This window comes from Typopeltis vanoorti, chromosome 21, assembly GCF_054136105.1.
Source record: "Typopeltis vanoorti isolate ZY-2024b chromosome 21, IOZ_Tvanoo_1.0, whole genome shotgun sequence".
NCBI lineage: Eukaryota > Metazoa > Arthropoda > Arachnida > Uropygi > Thelyphonidae > Typopeltis > Typopeltis vanoorti.
Genome location: NC_143569.1, coordinates 68016990 through 68037103, shown reverse-complemented (window position 1 = coordinate 68037103; position 20114 = coordinate 68016990). Strand labels below are relative to the sequence as shown.

The following is a 20114-nucleotide window of genomic DNA, read 5'->3' as shown; positions in this document are numbered from 1 at the left end:
CTAGCTTTAAAAACTGAAGTATGAAATATATTTATATATTTCATACTTCAGTTTCATACATTTGTATATAAACTTACAACTAATTTCTTTTTCATATTATCTCGAAACATTTTACTAAGATTTTCATTATTTATTGCTGTTCATTTCTAAATCAATTACAATTGAAACTACCCACCGGTTATACATGTATTGCTACTAAGTTCGTAATTGAAAAGAACTAACCCTTTTTGCACTCCAATTTATAGAATAAGAAAGGTAAACAAACTGAATATGACGTCATTTATATACAGGTTAAAATGAGGTGACTTTAGAGAGGGTCAAAAAATAGCTAGATAAACAACGAAGTGATAAAACGTTATTGTGTTTGTATGTCTACTGCTATTCGAACAACCTGCAATGACATCATATTCATTTAAATTAACGTCCTACGAAATTTCAACTACTAATCTTTTTTTAACCTAAATTCGATATGAGAACGTTCTCTGCCAACCTCAGTCGAGCAGTCTCGTAGAGATAACCTTATGCCACGAGGTTATCAGACCCACTAGGGTACAAAAGCACTCAGTTAATGCTAACCGCAGTCAGCGACCAACATTTCTTCACATCATGAAGCCAAGTTAAAATTTGAAAACGTCTATAAGGTAAGATTTTTTTTAAAAAAATTATTGTTTAATAATAATTTTCATTTGGTGTAATTTGATTCGCGTTTTGTATTTTCAAAATTCGTAGCTCAAAGATAGCTGCGATAAAATAGAATTTGAATATCATGTGCCACTAAGAAACTGCGTCGAAGTAAACGAAGCTAACTGAGTTCGTACCTTTCAACACATTCAAAGATAGTCCATTCTAGAAATCGAATGCACTGTGTTTATACTTTCTCTCTTAATTTAGAACAATATTTTCATACTAACACTATGCAATCTGTACTATTAAAGCCGTGAGTGAATTTTCTATTCTTCTATTCGCACTACACGTCATCATAACCTAAGATTATAAATGTCTTTCCCAATCTCTCAGAAATACGAAATTCCTGTGAGAGCTAAAGCGCTAGCTAGTGGAACGAAAGGGTTGTACTGATATTCGAATTACGGCAGAAGCCATAAAAACTGAGACCAGTGCGTTATGTCTTGCATAATATACTAGTCTCATATGAGTGAGTAAAATCAGACACAGAACAAGAGGCTATCCTTGGAATTTTTATAAGGAAGATATGTACAGAGGAGTGGAGAGCGGGAAAAAAGTACAGTGAACAGTTTTATAAGCATTATCTCTCACTCTCTCTCTTTCTCCGGCTTTAATCGCCCATTTTAACTTACAACATAAACGTATGTTCGTTCGCTTCCATTTTTCGCATTAATAAACCTGACAGCCATCGTATTTCTTAATATTTGGTGGACTTCTTATCAGGATCTTCTGTCTCTTTCTTCACGTTGCCGTGCTGAAGCCATTGCCAAGTTAAGCGACTGTCAACTTTTCCTTCAATGGTCATTATTATGATTACGTATATTTATTAAAAAAAAAAAATGAATGCCCTCATCGTTGTGCGATAATGCGAGGTTCGCTATGTGTAGTATCCAAAACACATTTTCTGGCGAAAACAATTGTTTAAATGCAATTCTTTCCGATTCATTGCAACGATGACCGTTAACTTATGCATTCCCGGCAGTACTACCAAATGCGGGCTCTAGTTGGTATCATTTTGGTAGGTTCCTAATTTAAGCATATATATCTGGAACATATGCTATTAAACAATGTTAAAAATGAAATAATATATTTATTGATGAGACATTTATATAAACAAAAAAGAAAGAAAAATAATTTAATTATGGAGAAATTTTCTTGCTTTTTGCTTAGCAAAATTTTATCAAATTGTAAAAACGTTTTGCTTCACCACATAGCCTGATTGCGTCCAATCTATCCTGTCGGTTTAACTCGGTCCTGAACCAAGTGTGGCGAAACAGAAACATGGAACATCTTTTGATATGCCTACAACTGAATCAACCTTACATAACTAGAGATTCGGCTAAGTACACAGAAGGTGCTGCTTCTGGGCTGGCATCTACATTTGCACACTCATGTTCTTTCTTATATGTCTCCACTTTTGTATTACTAATTACTCTTTTATCGTATACTGCAAATCGTTTTATGAATTGTATAATTTAGCTGTTGAAGTGTTCATTGCTTCCGATAGACACGAAATAAATAAATTAGCTTAAAGCCGACCCTGAACCCATGAAATGTTGGTAAATAGAGCTTGCGATTTTATTTGCATCGTTTGCGGTTTCAAGTTACTTTTTTCCTTGTGTATCTATACTCACTACTATTAAATATCAGTTGAGAAACGATAACGTACTCTTTAAAAGATAACGTATCAGTAGCAATGTCGATTCTCTTTCTTTTACTCAACTCATTTGAAAATAAAAGTTTTTCAAACGACAACAAATCGTGTCATGTGGCGCCATCTATAAACTTGGGTAACTGAAGAAATTACGAATAATAATAATATTTTTTTATGTCTAAAAATATTTTTTTATCTGTCTAATAAATTACATACGTATACATACAAGTTAATTATACATACAATTTATGTAATACATATAATACACATACTTATATAATACATACAATTTAAGGGATAATACAATTTTTCACTTGTGGTTCAATTCAGATTCCAATTTATCTCATACTTTGTACAGTGCGCAAGTCATATAATACAACAATTTGTGTGTTATTGGTAGTAATAACAATTTTCGTAATAGTTTACAATCAGTTGTAGTTCAGTTACTCAGGATGGATCACACGATTATCTATCTATCTATATAATAATTTTTCTGTACATCATGCTAGGAAAATATCTTATTTAAATTGCATAGGTAATGATTTTAACAATGTGTTTTTCATCTTTTTTTCACATACATATTTACAATGATCCATTTAAATTTACAATGATTTACTTTTTATTAAATCGATTATAATATTTACATGTTTCTTTGGGTGGCATTTCTGATTTCTTCCTCGACGCTTCATAGAGCTTATCTGAGGAAGTTAATAGATGGCAGTGGTTTTGTGGCTTTGTTTCTATACCCATCGCACTCAAGTGTTGATTTTACTGTTGGTAGGTAGATGCTTAGAAGACTACTACTGCTTGTGCACGGTTTAACTTTTTTGCAAGTGGGGTTGGATTTGGGTATGCTATGTTTGCGTCCTTGTAATGGTGTTTTTTTTTTTAGAGGGGTTTGTTATTGGTTTTTTGTGTGTGCATGTGTGTGTGACTGAGAGAGAGAGGAATTTCTCTAGGTTTCTGTCGTTGAACGGCAGTTTGTTTATCGTGTCAGGTACGTAGAAGTTTCAGGTGGCTTTTCCGTCGTGATTATTGTACTTATATGTTATGTAGTTTGTTGACTGTGGTCTTGTAGTCTGGTATGCTGTTCTGGTTACACTGTAGGTTGGACTGAAGTATTGTTTAACATGATTGTGTAGTGGCATAAGTGTTTCATCTTAAATATTTTGTGTTCTGTCCAGTTTGCTCGCATAAGTGTGGGTTGTTCCCAGAATATATTAGTTTTACCATTTTATTTTGCAATCATTGAAACCTGTTAAGTTTGTAGTCTGCGCAAAATGCGTATGATGTGATTACGTATCTTAAAATGTTTTCACATATGCTTTATAGATTAGTATTTTTGTGTGTGTCGGGGCAATATCTTTCAATCGATATAGTTTGCTTGCTATTATCCTGAGTTTGTTGTGTATAATAATAATAATAATAATAATAATAATAATAATAATAATAATAATAATATACTAATTTTATGAAGAGCCAAAACTCTTTGAGTTTCTTATTCGGCTAAGAAACAATATGGGATGTAATATCCCTTAACTTAAATAATAATAATAATAATAATTTTTTTTTGAAGTAAAACTTTAATATCAACATTCTAAAATGTTATTTTTCTTGCTTTTCTGATAGCAAAATCGTCGATGACATTGGCGAAGTCTATTTTTTTTAATATATTTTATTGATTGCTAAAATATTTATACATACAATAAACATCTTGTGTGACATTGCATCTTATAATTTTACAGAGTTCAGCACTAAGTGCTGCAATTCCTACATTGGATTTCAATTAAAATTTTAATAATACTTTTTTGCCTTTATATTATGTATTTACAACACATGTTCTTCTAATATTAACAATGAAGATTATATAGAATTTTTTGCATACTTTTTTATTTTATTTTTATTTTATTTATTTATTTATTTTTTTTAAGTTTGAGAAAGAATGATTATGCATACACATTTCTGCATTTGCTTATAAGGATTATTTGTAAATGAGTGAGGCAAGTTAATCCCACCTACTTCGAAGCTTGGGTTAGCTTGTATGAAGAGAGTGGGATTTAGCCTTCACTATTTGTATTGTTGCTGCTGTTTATGTATGGGATGTAGGCATTGGATGCTAGTGATTTGTGATGTGTATATTAGTGTTAATGGTTTCTTAACTTTGTTGGTATATTTTCCAGAGTTCGTTTTTTAATATTCTGTAGTTATCTAAGTGTTTTAACTTTCTTGGTAGGTTGTTGAGTTGCGTAGGTATCTGATGTGATCTCACAAAAGAACCGTATGAGTTGTTGAAGGGTGTGGGGATGTAGAGAATTGTTGTAGGTCGTGCTATACGATATGTGTCTCTGTTGTTTCGATAGATGATGTTAAAGTAATTCCTTGTTAATATCATGTAGTGTTTCAGGTTTTTAATGCTCAGAATTCTGTGTATCGCCATGTGCTTGTCGGATATTGGTTATTGCGTGTAAGGTGTCCAGATCACTGTTGACACGATTTTCCTGTGTAGTGTTTCTAATTTTGTTAGGTGGCTGTTTGATGTATTTGTATAGACTGTTATTCCGTATCTGAGTAGGGATTCGCAGATACCGTGATATAGGAGTTTTTTTATGTTGGGTGGAATAATGTCTTTAACTTGGAAGAGTTTTGCTGCGATGATCCAGAGTTTAGTGTGTAGGTATTCTATATGTTTTGTCCATTTAAGGTGGCAATCTATATAGAGACCGAGGTTGCGTGTGTTACAGGTTTGATTTCGGAACATTGGCAGGTATTTTTGTTGTTAATGCAGCGGTATGTGTGACAATGTATCGATAGTGATGCGGGGAGTATGATTCTTGGGTTGTGTATTATCAACATCTGTGTTTTGGTGCCGTCGATTAGAATTGCGTTTTGGTGGAAGTATGTTGTGATTTCGTTTAGGTCTTGTTGTGCTTTGCAGAGAGCTTGTCTGTGTGGATTGCTAGTAGTGCAGTGTCATCTGCGTATTGAAATATTTGACTTCTTATGGATGTGTTATGAACATTTAATGTATATGTTGAATAGAGTGGGTGATAATATGGCACCGTGAGGTACACCATGTTTTACTTATATACTCCGACTGTGACATGTACCTATTTTTGTTACTTGGGTTCGGTTTGAGAGGTAGTTCTTGAACCATGTATGCAGTGTTCCTCTTATACCTATTGAGTATAGTTTGATGAGTAATATGTCATATTCCAGTGTGTCAAATGCTTTGGTTAGGTCCAGCAGTATAAGGACGGCGTACTTGTTTTTGTCGAGAGCTTTGTTTATTGTGTCGGCGATGTCTTCTAATAAAGTAATGATGCTTTTTGTTTTCTGAAAGCCGTATTGGTTTTGTGAGATGATGTTGTACTTCTGTAAATAGTTCTGTAGTCTGGTGTGTGTTATTTTTTCTAGAATTTTTGAGATGACTGGTAGTGTAGTTATTGGTCTGTAGTTCTGAGTATCGTTTCTTTTGCCGTGTTTGTATATTGGCGTAATTACTGCAGTTTTTAGTTGTTGTGGAATAATGCCTGTGTCGAATATTATGTTCACGAGTTTCAAAATTATTGGATTTATTTGTTCAAAGTGTGTTAAAAGGTCTGTGAGTCTTATTTTGTCTATTCCTGGAGTGGTCTTTGGTTTTAGTGTTAGGAGTGCTTCTTTCAGTTCCTGTTTTGTTATGGGTGGAAAATACATCGTTTGTTGTTGACTTTGTGTTGGTAGTTTTTTGTTGATCGTTGGTAGTTTGTCTTTTTTTGAGTTGTGTGATGTTGTTTGTGAAAGCATGGTTGAATGAGTCTGCTAGTTCCTCTTGGTTTGTGTCCTGACCGAAGCTTTTTGCAATAAAATCTTTTGCTGAAGTTTTCTTTTTTCGGGTTACTAATTCGTTGAGTGTAGCCCATGTTTGCTTAATGTTGTCGTTATATTCCATGAATTTTTGGAAATAGTAGCGTCTTTTAGCCCTACGAATTTTTGTTGTTAGTTTATTTCTTGTGTTTTTGTATAAGGTTTGTAAATGTGTGTTACTGGGTGACTTTTTAAGTTTTTTCCATAGATTTTCTTTTTCAGTAATAGTATTTAGTATGTCATCATTTATCCATGGATTGTTGACTGTTTGTCGCCTCATTTGTGTAGGTTTTGTTGCGTTTTTCTATATTTCTGTGAACTTTAGTTGAAAATCGTCGTATAATGTTACAGGATCATTTATTTTAAGTAGGGAATTCCAGTCTGTATTTTTTACTTGGTTATCGACAATGCTCTTTAGTATGATCGAGTTTTGTCCACTTTTGTGGTGGTGGGAGGGGGGGGGGGGGTAGGAAACGTAATAAAACGAAGTTGAGACAAAGTAGTGATCGGCAATTTTTACGTTAATTACTGATGATGTATATGTATGGATGGGAGCCCGTATATTGATATGATCAATGCATGATTGTGTTAGTGAGTTATTGAGTATTTCTTCTCTTGTTGGGGAGTTAATGGTAGGGTTTATGTTGTACTGACTTAGTATATCAAGATATGTGTTAGTGGTTGAAGAAGCGTGGTCAAGAGTATTTATGTTAATGTCTCCTATTAGGATGAGCCTGTGTGTTGTACGCGGTTCGATGCCGCTTAGCCATGTTTCTAACTCGTGAAGAAAACTGAGTGGATTATTATCTGGGGGTCTGTATATTGTGTTTATTGTGTATTTGATACTATTGTGGCTATTTGTGAGTTCCAAAATTAGTGTTTTCCGCATGTTCGAAGTGAGTTTGTTTTTCTGTCACATTGTATTTTTCTTTGATAAATGCCACAATTCCACCTCCTCTTTTGTTTGGTCTGCATAAGTTGTAGGTTTGGTAATTATTTATGTTATATGCGTAAATTTCTGTGTTGTTTATTGCAACTTCGGTCAGTATTAGCGCATCTATGTTTATCATGGTATAATTGAGCTGTGTTATCAGTGTAAGCCAGTGTATTTTATACTTCTTATGTTTGTGTGTGTGATTGTGAAGTAGGTGTTGGTGGAAATGTTGTTTGACCATTTCTTCAAAGAGTCAAAGACCTTGAAGTTTATGTTGTCTGACTGGATATATTCGCTATCTTTCAGATTTCCATTATATAGTTTTTAAATAAGTTCTAATCTTATTCTTAAGAGTTAGTTTTTTATATTGGTAGGCTGTGTAAGTCGGATTCACTTGTAATTATGCATACTCGAGTGTTTTCATTCTTTCTCAAAAATATCTGGGAATTCTTTGTCCACAGGAACTTGTAATTTTTCTCTGTTTTTGTCTTCCTTGCTTGGTATAGAAGATTTTTGAAGTATGAAGTCCAGTGTTCCGTTATATAGATTGGTGTTGGGAGTTTCTTATCAGTTAGGATCGTTGTTGTCGGCCTTGTTTTCTTGCTTGCTGTAAGAATGGAGTCTCTCAGATTTCTGTTGGTAAAACGAGCGATGATTGGTGGCGGTCTCTATTTCTTTGTGGGCCTCGGTTGATATAGGTGATATCTGTGGTTGCGATTTGAATTCCAATTTTGCTGCCGATCAATTGCATTATGTTGCTTAAGTCTTTGTATTTTCTTTCGTTATTCCCTCAATTTGAAGTTCTTTTTTTCCTTTCTTTTTGTAGCATGTGTTCCATTTGGCACTTGAGTGTGTTTACTTCTTTCCGCAATTCTTGATTTTCGGATTGGAGTGTTTCTTGCGTTTCTATCGCTACCGTTAATTTCGTCTTTATTTCTCGCACGGTTCCTAACATTTCTTCAGAGGTCTCGTTATTGAACTGTATGTAATGTTCATACTCCTCGAATTTTTTGTTAATTTGTTCCATGTGTGCATTTAATAAGTCTTTCACCATGAGTTTAAATGAATCAAAGTTATCTATAATTTTAGGATCCGGAAGCGGCTTACCTTGATGTGCGTCGTTACTTTTCTTTGGTGTCTGGTCTTTGTTCTTCGTTTTCTCACGGCACTGTTGACATTGCCATTTCACAGCTCCTTTTGCTTTCCACGTGCTTTCTGAGATCCAGTGTTGTTTTTTGTTAGATCCGGAACACTGCGGCCCGTCCCCTTCATCGCTTAATGGCTTATTGCATTTGTTACACTCATTTTGCTTGAACTTCGCTGTCTCGGTGATCTTTAGCCTTTCTTCCCGTTAGCGACTATAGTGCGACTTTTAAAATGGCGACGTCCTTTGTTCTTCGTTGGCTGGTGACTGCAGTACACTCTATGAACTTCCAACACTGAAAATTTGAATCTTACTTATCCGATTTTGGTAATTTGAACATCCCTGTCTTGCGTGACTAGTTGAATTAAATAGTAGCACTTGCAAGTTAGAAACATGAGTTAATTAACACTTTAAACCTATAAAACCAGGAGCAGCGTACAGCGTACGTGCATCTGTCTGCCTACGCAGACAGATGCACGTATAATAATAATAATAATAATAATAATAATAATAATAATAATAATAATAATAATAATAATAATAATAATAATAATAATAATAAATTAAGTTCTGTTGCTTTACCAATGTTTGACATCTGTGCATTCCATTTGCAAAATATTTATTACTTATTAAAATGTATTTATTAGATGATTTTTTATTTTCTTCATCAAACCCAGAATGTGTTTACATTTTGTAATGATAACTAGTTAGTGAAACTACGCTATGTAGAAAATAAATGAAATCGATTACTTTATTGATTTAAAGTGAGCATATTATTTTATGATTTTTTTTTATTTACACTGCTTTCCAAACCTCGCTGATTATAACTTCATTATGTGCTCTGTATAAAGGCCTGCGTAGCTCACTGGAAGTGACGCTTGCGTCCTCTGCGCTTGGTCGCTCGAAGTTTGACGAAAGCTCAAGTCTAATCGCCTACTGGAGGAACTTTTTCTAAGCCTTTCTTCGACAGATTCCCGAGTTAGTCGATCTCTGGCACGGGCAAGCGGTTTTTCCTCCCGGAAACTCAAGAAAATCGACCGTAGTACCCACATTATTTCAGACAATCTTTTTAAAGCAATTTTGATTCCGTGTTGAGAATATAAATTGTTTCCGTCATCAGAAATAACGAATATAACTAGTATATCAATCAGAAAATCTGCGGTCAAAACTAATAACTAAATTAATAATACATATAATTTAATATAGTTTTAATTCTGCCGCGGGCCGCACAAAATCACATTACGGGCCGCTTGCGGCACGTTCTTGGCCATTAGTGATAGACATGGGCCAGCTACCTCTGATTGGCTACAGGTAGAGATTGAACTGTCCACTCAGTCTCCAAAAGCTAGATAGGGTATAAAAGGCCTCGTCTACTGCCTATAAGGAAATAAAAGGCGTTAGCTGGTTTTTTATTTTTTATTTGCTCTATAACTCGACAAAAAACTGTATCAAATAATTATGCAAGCTCTATATATAATCCTATATTCAATCACGTTTCTATGATAAAATGAAAAATTCAAAAATGTACGAATTACATTTTTTCTCATTTTTTTTTATAAAAATGATCCTCATTGTCTTTTCCAAAAAGATACATTTCATGTCGTTCTTCTAAAACTGCGCTATTTATTATTATTATTATTATTATTATTATTATTATTATTATTATTATTATTATTATTATTATTATTATTATTATTATAAGAGGCATTATAATTATAATTATAATGATTATATAATCATTATTATTATAAGAGACCTCCAGGGAGTCAGGGATTCATCGAGGAAAGCCACATGTCACCCACTGCTGAATACGACTGCATTCATTCTCAACTTCCAAATTCTCAATCTCTCCTCATAATCTACATTCCACAGTCTCAATATCATGTTTAACATTCTGCTTAGCAACCAGATGAACAACTAGTCTAGATGAGATAGTATCAAAGGCGTATAAAGAGTCAAAATAACTTCCTTATCCTTACATGTAAATATTCGTTTTAGCATTGCAAGTATCCTCTGAGTTATTCGAATCTTTGCTATATGGCCCCGACCTCTGAACTTCAATTTCCTATCTTCTAAAACACCAAGGTCCTTAGCATAATCTCTAGCATGATCCCGCCAATATAATACGCCACTGGATATCTCATTAGACAAAAGCATATAACTTTACATTTACTAACGTTGACCTGGTAATCATTTTCACATGCGTACAGTTCCAGCTTATTTAAATCATTCTGCAAGCACTGTATGTCAGTTCCATTCCTGCCTATCTTTGCATCATCAACAAATAGTTGTATCTTCTGTCAAATACTTACCAATGTCATTAATATAAAGACTGGATAACAAATGGACCAAGGGCTCATCCCTGAGATAAGCCACTAGTCACCTTAAATCTTGCATATTCACATTTCTTCCATAATCTGTATGCGTGTGGGGGGGGAGGGATTCCCTCAACCCAATGGTTGGCAGGGGGGTAGCCATGCTACTTTACTACATAATTATCATAGAACGAAGTTTCCAGTTGCCTTTCTTGTCAAACAGTATCCTATGTTTGTAGATGTGTATTCACGGAGCCAATTTGATATTTTGAGGGACAAAAAACTTGAGTTTCTGGAAGAAAAAACTTCACATTCGTATGAGACCGGCTAATTCATATGGATTGAAAAGCTCTGTCTGATATCATGTTCTAAGCTTTCTAGACAGGATAAGAACACAGGTCTTTCTGACTAAACGGCTTTACTATTTATTTATTTATTTATTTATTAGAGTACAGTAGTCATAACATGGTCATTATATTTACAAAGTGATTAAAATAAATAAATAAACTCGTGGGTGACAATGATAAAGCTTTAGACGGACATTGACAGAGAATTCTTATTTTATGTGTTTTTATTCACAAAAATTAATAAACAGACTGAAATTTTCTTAACCCAAAAACAAAACGTTCAGAGCAAATAGCAAGGATTAGGACATGTCCATAATTCGATACCGAGTTAGTGAAATATCCTGATCCTGATTTACGTTCACGAGTACACCCACACTTCACCGTGCAGGCATTCGAAACCGAAAATCCCACTGAATAGGGTCAATCCTTATTCCAGGAGTGTCCTACGTCTGTAGATGCGTGTGTTCACGGGGCGAGTTTGCCTCTCTCTCTACTCCAGTCTCCCATCTTGTGTTCTTATTATTATTCAATTCAATTAAATTTTACTTTTAATTCCAGAACCTCAGCTCAGTCTGTATTGACAATGTCTTTTCTTTGAAAGACCTAGGTTCGAAGCTCGTCTAGTAAGTAGAAAACCTTTATAAGTTTTCTATTTCTTTCTTTTTTTATATAATTAGTGAGTTAGTCGGTATTTTACGAAGATGGAAGAGGGTTTCTTCCGCTCAGAAACTTAAGTGTATCATTCCAAAAACAAGCAAACTGACCTGAAGAACATCTGCAGTTTACAAAACGTAAAATACTGACTTCAGTGCCTTAGTCGATTTGAGTGTAATTCTAGACAATCCTAACCCACCAATGTTTCGTGGTTCTAAATTCATAGGTGAGGATTATTATTGTGGAAAATGGTAATCCCACCAATGAATGACTGGATGCAGTGGCATATTACTACGGGACAGAGGGAGACTTAGGGTTTAATAAATCCTACTGTAAAGTTCTAAGCTCAAAGGATAAGATCCAATAAGAAGTAAAATAATGACAGATAATAAAATATTAGAACAAGTAAATACTTTCAAATACTTGGGATGTGATTTATCATACGAAGAAGAAAAAGACATAGACACTAAACTATCAAACTTTGTCAAAATACATGGCATAATATGTAAACAATATATTTAATCCATCCCTAGTATAAAAACACACTAGAGTCAGACCATATAATGTCTTATCAAAACCAATCTACTATACGGAGGCGAAACATGGACCATAAAAAGGAAAGATGAAAAATGAAATTTCTCAGAAAAACAGCTGGAGATACCAAGTGGGACCATAAAACAAATGAAGAAAAATCCCTGAATTAACTACTACATAAGACAGTGGTTTAAATCGAATGGACAACAACAGACTACCGAAAATATTATACAGATACAAAATAAGTGGAAAAAGAAGAATTGGAAGACCAAAAAAGAGATGGCATGAGACCAGAATAGGCCACATGGCCTAAATCCATGACAAGAAGTAGAAGATCTAAGCTTTCAGAACACCGATAAGCAAGATAGCGAGTGTCACAGTAGAAGAGTCAGAAGGCGAAAAAAAAATTTTTTCCGATTAAATAAATTCCTTGTCATCATTTTCAATATTGTGTAAATTTTATTATTTGTGGAAACCAAAACAAACTTCATTTAATAACAGATAAATGAGGCACAACTGACATGGCACGGATAGTTACCAACCTGATATAAAAGTATAAATGCTCCCTTCTCTCTCTCTCTCTTTTTCTTGATTTCTCTGGATCCCTCCAATCGCTTTCTCATAGATGTTATGTTTCACCAGCATGACTTATATATATATATATATATATATATATATATATATATATATATATATATATATATATATATATATATATATATATATATATATATATATATATATATATATATAGATAGATAGATAGATAGATAGATAGATAGATAGATATTTCAATGAAAGCTGCTCCCATGAATTGGTCACCACCGATTCCTCCGCTGTCCTGTAATCGTGTATGAAAATGAGCAGCCGTCTGTCAACGTCCATGCACATTCCAGCTCCAAACTTATCGAACCAGCTTCTCATCCTTATTTCGTCTACCTCTATTCTTTGGAACAGCCTTTCCCCGTATCATGTTCCTCAAAGAATACAATCCACAACTCTTCAAGAAACACGTCAACAGATTTCTTTCTTCTCACCAACCACTTGTTCAATCATGACATCATCGTGCTACGGTTCTTGCGACCTCTCGTGTATGGATATAATGCAACTTATATATTAAGAAGGTTATTAAAAAAAAAAAGTTACTAAATGCAAATTTTGGGGTTCAGATTCTTGAAGAATTATAGCATTCTGCTATAATTAACTTTTTTATTATTAATTTTTTGGGATTCCATAGTAGATTTTTTTTTTCATGTCGGAGTGCATATTCTGGGTTTGTTTTTAATGTGAATTAAAATAGTTTCCCATAAAATATTCACAAAACTTTCATCACTTTCCTAATTTATTCCAAGAGATATGCACCTCAATTTATTTAAATAAAATAAGGGATTTCGAAATACGTTAACTTCTTTAGTATGTTTGCTGCAATTAGGTAACTCTACACATTAGATTCTATTTATACTGAACACTCTGCCGTGATTCGACGACTATGCAATCGAAAACTGGTTAAAGACCAGTAAAAACTGTCAATCTGATGAACCCGTTCATAATAGACAAACTGCACTTCATCCACGTGTCATTTAAAATGACGAAATTTCATACAAGTTTGGAAGGATGTAGATTATGTATTAAGCAACGAAAAGTAATTGGTGAAGAAAAAACTTTGGAATTCTCTCTCTCTCAAACACACACACACACACACACACACACACACACACACACACATACTCCTTCATCACCTACATTCTCAAGTGTAAAGTCCGCATAAGGTTTCTGCTCCCATGTTGGCTGAAATACAAATTACTAAGAGATAACAAGTCCAAACAGATGAAGTGTTATAATTATAAATAGTACTTCCACGGACTACTGCATCGTACAACCACATTAAGCGTTACTTTTTTTTTTCCCTTGTCAATACATGTAAAAGTAATTTATTCTCAGCAATAGCATACTGGTGATCTCAACTTCCTACGTATTAATTTCTTTTTTGTTATATCCAGAAGGAAAATGAGCAAAGCAAACGGGGTCAACAATCTTTCAAGAGACCAAGAAGAAATCATCAGAAGGTATGTTTTTAGTATATATTTTAGAAAATATTCTGTGGGGTTTATTTAAAATATATACTTTTTGAACGAATATACTTTTTAAAAGAAGGCTCGGCTCTTTTAGCTCTAAGGGAGTTTCTTGAAATCGGCAGGCAGCTAGGGTTTATCTTTCCCAGAGCAATTGAGCGTATTGCTGAACTGTGGGATCAAAGAGTCTTTTCGAGGATGGAAACCCTTACTCTCACCAAAAATCGACTAACAATGGAATTTTCTTTACAAAAAAAAAAAGTCCTAGAAATATTCCTGTAGTCAGTGACAAGAACCGAGCCTATAAATCTTACTTTTGCAGAACGTCATGGAGGGTCCTTAATTAGATCTAGACTAGAAGCGGATACGCTAACCACTGGTCCATCTAGTTCACTCAAGCCATTGTTGAAAATACATTTTTGAAGCACCAATCTCAATGTAATTATTATGAAAGTAATTCAGTTTGATGTTGTTGTTGTTAAGGATTTCATTCTATTAAATGTTTTATAGATTGAATGCTCAACGAACATGTATGGAAGGACGGATTCTATTTCTTGTAATGTTCCTTTGCTTGATGGTGTGCGGACTGGTCATTACAATTGCTCTTTTAGCACAGAAGCATTCCAGGTGTAAGTTTGATGTTCTACCAATTACTGAGGCAATTAAGACAAGAACTGAATTATATCACATTGAAATGTATCTTACATGGAATTAACTAGTTAATATAACAATTCTTTTATCTTTGTGTAGATAACGGATTATCGGAAATTATTCATGAATCGGAAAACGCAAGCCACAATTCAATGAGTTTGTGTAATTCTACAGGTAAATCATATTTCGATTATTTGTATAATTTAGTGCATTCTTATATGATATTTACATCAAATTACGAAGATAACTAACTTTTATTTTAACATTATACCTATATCTCTAATTTGATTAATTTTCGAGGCACCTAAATAAGGTTCATGAATAAATAATAAAAATCAAAGTAAAAAAATATTCTTGCTTCTATAATTTCTGTGGATGGAGAACACATCGATATTTTGTGTCTGGTATACAAGTACAATGTCGAAAGAACATGACTCGTTTCTTAACTGTCTGGACAAGAAGATATTTCTCCCACTTTATAAAAGGCCTTAATAAGACCATGTCTTGAGTACTGCTCAGATATGATCACCTGAGTTCCATAGAGGTGAGGAAAAAATGCTCTTTGCATCATGCTTGAACAATGCGAGCTTATAACGAGGGGCGTTGTCTTGCTGGAAGAGCTCCGATCCCAATGGCCACATTGTCACCATGTAAGGCAATGCCTTGCCTGAAACAATTCCCAGATAAGAATTAGTAGGCAAAGTATGTTCAACAGGGAGGAGAGGACCCAGTAATGTACATGAGAACAATCCCCATACCAGGATACTGTCCCCACAGGCCTGTTTCCGTTCAAACCGTGCAGTCCGGTTAGCAAGGAACAGGCTGGGTGGTCATAAATGCTTCGAACAAACGGAAAAATCTATCCAGCAGTGCATTGAAGAACAAGTCAGAGACATTGAATAGCGAAGAAGTGAGGCCTCAGCTTTTCGTGTTTTACACCTGAAGAAATCTTATGTAATTCGGGTGAAACGTTATTTTTAATTATAGTAATTAATAAGTTTAGAATCTTTGTGATATCCACATCCATCTATCCATCAACAAAGCTACATGATTGTAAAGCAATATTGTAGTAAGATATTATTCATTACGTTATTTCGCGAAATTAACTTAATAATTATATTTATAATTAATATTTCATTTGTAATTCATTTGCAGATGGAATAAAAGTGATAAATTAGATCTTTTATTTTTTTACAGATTGCTAGAAAATCACTCGTTACAATTATCCGTTTCTGCGTTAATTTAGTCTACTGATACCAGATGGAGCTAGTGCTAGTCCTCTTCGAAGAAAAAGGGGATAACACACCGCAATAATTTTAAAAACTCCTTTTGTAATATTTTGTAATTTTGTATCTTTAAATACGCGTGCATTTTAATATAATGTAATAATATGTTTGTAATAAAAGTATAAAAAAAATGGACAGATTGATTTACCCGGACATATTAAAAAATAAATAAAAGAATAGTATATTATTATACTATTCTTTTAATTTTTTTCCAGTTTCTCAAAGCAAAAAGAAATAAATAAGTAAATCTGTAATTAAAAAAAAGAGGAAAAGAAAAAACAGTTCAAAGCCTATTATGTTGACATTAAAATCTTACCAGGGGGGAAAAGGAAAGATGTTGAACTACAAGGTGCGTGAAACGCGCGTTTGTGATGTAAATTTCACTTTAAGTTGCTTTAGTTGCCGTGACAGGTTAAATTAATTACTAACTGTTATTAAGATTCATTTCCGGATGAATTCTGTCTTAATTATATTTCGTTCGCTGGATTTCCTCTTTAGCTTAATTAACCTTTACCTTGTGGACCTGGATGGCCAAATCAACGGTGCTATACTAGACCAAAATAAGCTGTCTAATTGCAAATTCTATGCATGCAAATAAAAGCTGTTTTTATTAATTTTATCAATGATAGAAATCACGAATAATCGACTTCTTTGTGAATAGTGTGGCGCCATCTAGGTGAAACCACTGAAACGTTGAAAACTGAGGGTTTTGATTAATTACTCTTCAGACCGAAGTAACATGCGGAGTGACGTGATATAACGTAATTACTCAATTAAATGATATATTATACCTTTAAAATGGATGCACAATAGTTTTCTATGTGAGCATCACGTGAAAAAAATAAAATAAATAAAATAAACAAAAAATCAAATAGTTTCCTCCGCCGCAAAAAATAGCCCATCCCCCCTCAAGGATAGCAGCAATTAGAAACGACGGGCTGAAAACAGGATGATATTACGAGCCACAGAAATGGATGCTGAGGAGTATTCACGATTATAATCATAACACGCACACATAAACAGACTTTGTGTGTGTGTGTGTGTGTGTGTGTGTGTGAAAAGAAGATACTAATTTCTTTCTTTTAGTATTCCAGTAGAGAAATTGTGCAGGCATACCTGAAACTTGGCTGTATTTTTTTTCTGTTTCATCATCTTCTTCTTCTTCTTCTTCTTACAGTTATAAGGATTGAATGCTCATTTAAGCCATAACAAAGTAACCTCTTAGATATTACTGAAATCTGAATCCTTTATTTGTATTTTTGGAGACCATAATGAAATTTATTATTATTATTATTATTATTATTATTATTATTATTATTATTCACATAATTGATACACAGTCAAAACAAGATATCATATAAATAAAAATTTGACTGGTGATTCAGAACAATACAGATTTTTCACAAGAATCTAAGAATAGTCCGTCAGGTAGCGTCCTAAAATATGGACTGTTCCAAGTAATGCTGTTTTTTTTGTAGATCATATGGGTGCCACTTCGTTGATGTTTAATTGCTGTAAGTAGTTGGATAGCTTCTTTGAAATTATACCAAATGCACCGATAACTATAGGGATGAATTTGGTTTGTTTAAGCCACAGCCAGCCAACTTCGATTGTCAGATCTCGATATTTAGTATTTATTTTCCAGTTTTCCAGAACAGTGGGTACTGCAATATCGATAATCCAAATCGATGTTCGATAATTGTGATGTCAGGTCTATTGTGTTCCAAATGCCGATCAGTTTGCATTCGAAAATCCCAGAGAATTTTTGCTGTTTCGTTTTCCAATACAGTTTCTATTTTATGCTGTCCCCAATTATCAGAAGTAGGAAATGCATATTTTTTGCATGCATTCCAATAAATTATTTTGGCCACTTGATCATGGCGGTATTTATAATCAGTTTGAGCTATTTTGCTGCAGGCACTGATTAGACGTTCTACAGTCTCATCTTTCTGATCGCATAATCTGCATTTGCTGTTATTATTGATATTCAAAATTTTAGTTTGTAATGCTTGTTCTTGAGCTGCTAGAATAAATCCTTCTGTTTCTTTTTTAATATATCCATATTGTAGCCATTGGTACGTCTTGTTCACGTCAATTTTTTCCTTAGTATCTCAAAGAAATTGGCCATGCAAAGGTTATTTTTCCAGCGCACATATCGATTATTTTGCTGTCACTTTTTGAAATCGGATTTGTTTCCTGTTGCTTTTAGAAGGCCCTCTTGTGTAATTGCTTGAAGCATTTGCTCAGGGCTATTGTCGATGTAACTTTTTAAACTAATTTCTTCTTCATCTACAGTCTGTCTCACTTGCAGCAGACTCCTTCCACCTATTCTCCTTGGTAGGTACGACCCGTCAACATCACTTTGTGAATTTGCAGTCCAGTTTGTCCAGGTGTTCTTTTGTCCAGTCTATTATGCCAGCTGTGTATCGGATCATGGTTTACCCCAAGAAATCATTGCTCTAATTGTGTTTAATCCATTTAGTTTTGTTTTCAGAATATTTCTAACTTTTTGGTGTATTCCGCTGTTGCCTGTTGTTTAACTTTCCAGTGGAGAATCACTGGCTTGCAATATTCCTAGGTATTCATAGTGTTCATTAGCTGAAATTGCTTTTATACATTTATCTTGATCAAAATTGAAATTGCTTTTATATATTTATCTTGATCAAAATTAAAATTGCTAGTGTCATTAATTTTTTCTCGTTTAATAGATAAAATTGCGCATTTATCTAAACCAAATTCCATTTTGATGTTCTGACGGAAAATACGAACTGTGTTCAATAAAGAGTCCATTTGCTGTGCCGATTTTCCATATACCTTCAAGTCATCCATATACAACAGATGGGAAATTTTAATATTATATTTAAGAATTTCATATCAAAGTTTTGTTTTGTTCATAATCATAGATAAAGGTATCAAAGAAATGTTGAAGAGCAATGATGACAAGAAATCACCTTGGAAAATTCCACGTTTAATGCTAATATCTCCGAATCGTTCATTATTGACTATTAAAGTTGTTTTCCATGATTTCATAACAGCAGCCAGAAACGAACATATGTTTTTCTTATTTCCAAATATTTGTAGTGATTTTAGGATCCAGATCGAATGCTTTCTTATAGTCTATCCATGCCACGTTTAGGTTAGTTTTTCGCCTTTTCGAATTTCTGAGAATCATTTTATTAATAAGAATCTGGTCTTTTGTTCCTCTGGATTTTTAAAAATTGTCTTTTTGTTCAATCGGATAAATCCGATTATCTGATAAGTAGTTTTATATGAAATTTGCTATGATTGCAGTGAACAGCTTAAGCATAGTTGATAGGCATGTCATTAGACGATAGTTACTTGAGTCTGCACTCTTATCCTTATCTTTCATGAAGAGAAAAGTACGCCCAGATATCTTCTGGACTTCAACTGAGCCTAACTGCAACAAATAATTAAATTGTTCTGCCATTCGATCATGTAGACTGGTTAGATGTTTTAACCAAAATCCATGTAGATATATGGACATTACATACGGACCAAAGGCATAAAATAAGACAAACGTATTGTAATAGGTATTGAAGCATATTAAAGCACGGGTATTAAAGCTACATGTACTAAAAGCAAACTAAAAATTTTGAATAAATCAAAAAGAACTCTACGGGAATTTATTTTTTTTTTTTTTTCCAGGTCATCTTTATGGTTATTCTATATCTTTCGTAGCACATAATATATGATAGAGAGAGTCTTGGAGAACGGGGTAACTAGTGTAGTGCCTCAAGGTTCTTTACTAGAGCCACTATAGTTCATTTTCTATATCAATGATACAGGGAATGGTTTAAGGGGAAGAAAATCAACTGTTTGCTGATTTATTTATTTCGCATGGGGATCACCCTTTCCTCCTTCGTCCCTTAGGACGGGTTGAGCCCTCGTAATGAGGGAAGAAAAAAAAACCTACCTCCGTATGAGACCGTCTAACTCACCTTTAGTCGAAAGAGACTAGATAAAAGTTCCTGA

At 33.8% G+C, this 20114-nt stretch overlaps 1 long non-coding RNA gene across 1 annotated transcript; it reads left to right on the top strand.

The window, feature by feature from the left end:
- Positions 1 to 491: 491 nt before the first annotated feature.
- Positions 492 to 16236, top strand: LOC150094946 (uncharacterized). Its single transcript, XR_016550187.1, has 5 exons — positions 492 to 641; positions 14113 to 14178; positions 14695 to 14813; positions 14935 to 15009; positions 16033 to 16236. It is a non-coding gene; the product is annotated as an uncharacterized LOC150094946 (long non-coding RNA).
- Positions 16237 to 20114: the final 3878 nt, after the last annotated feature.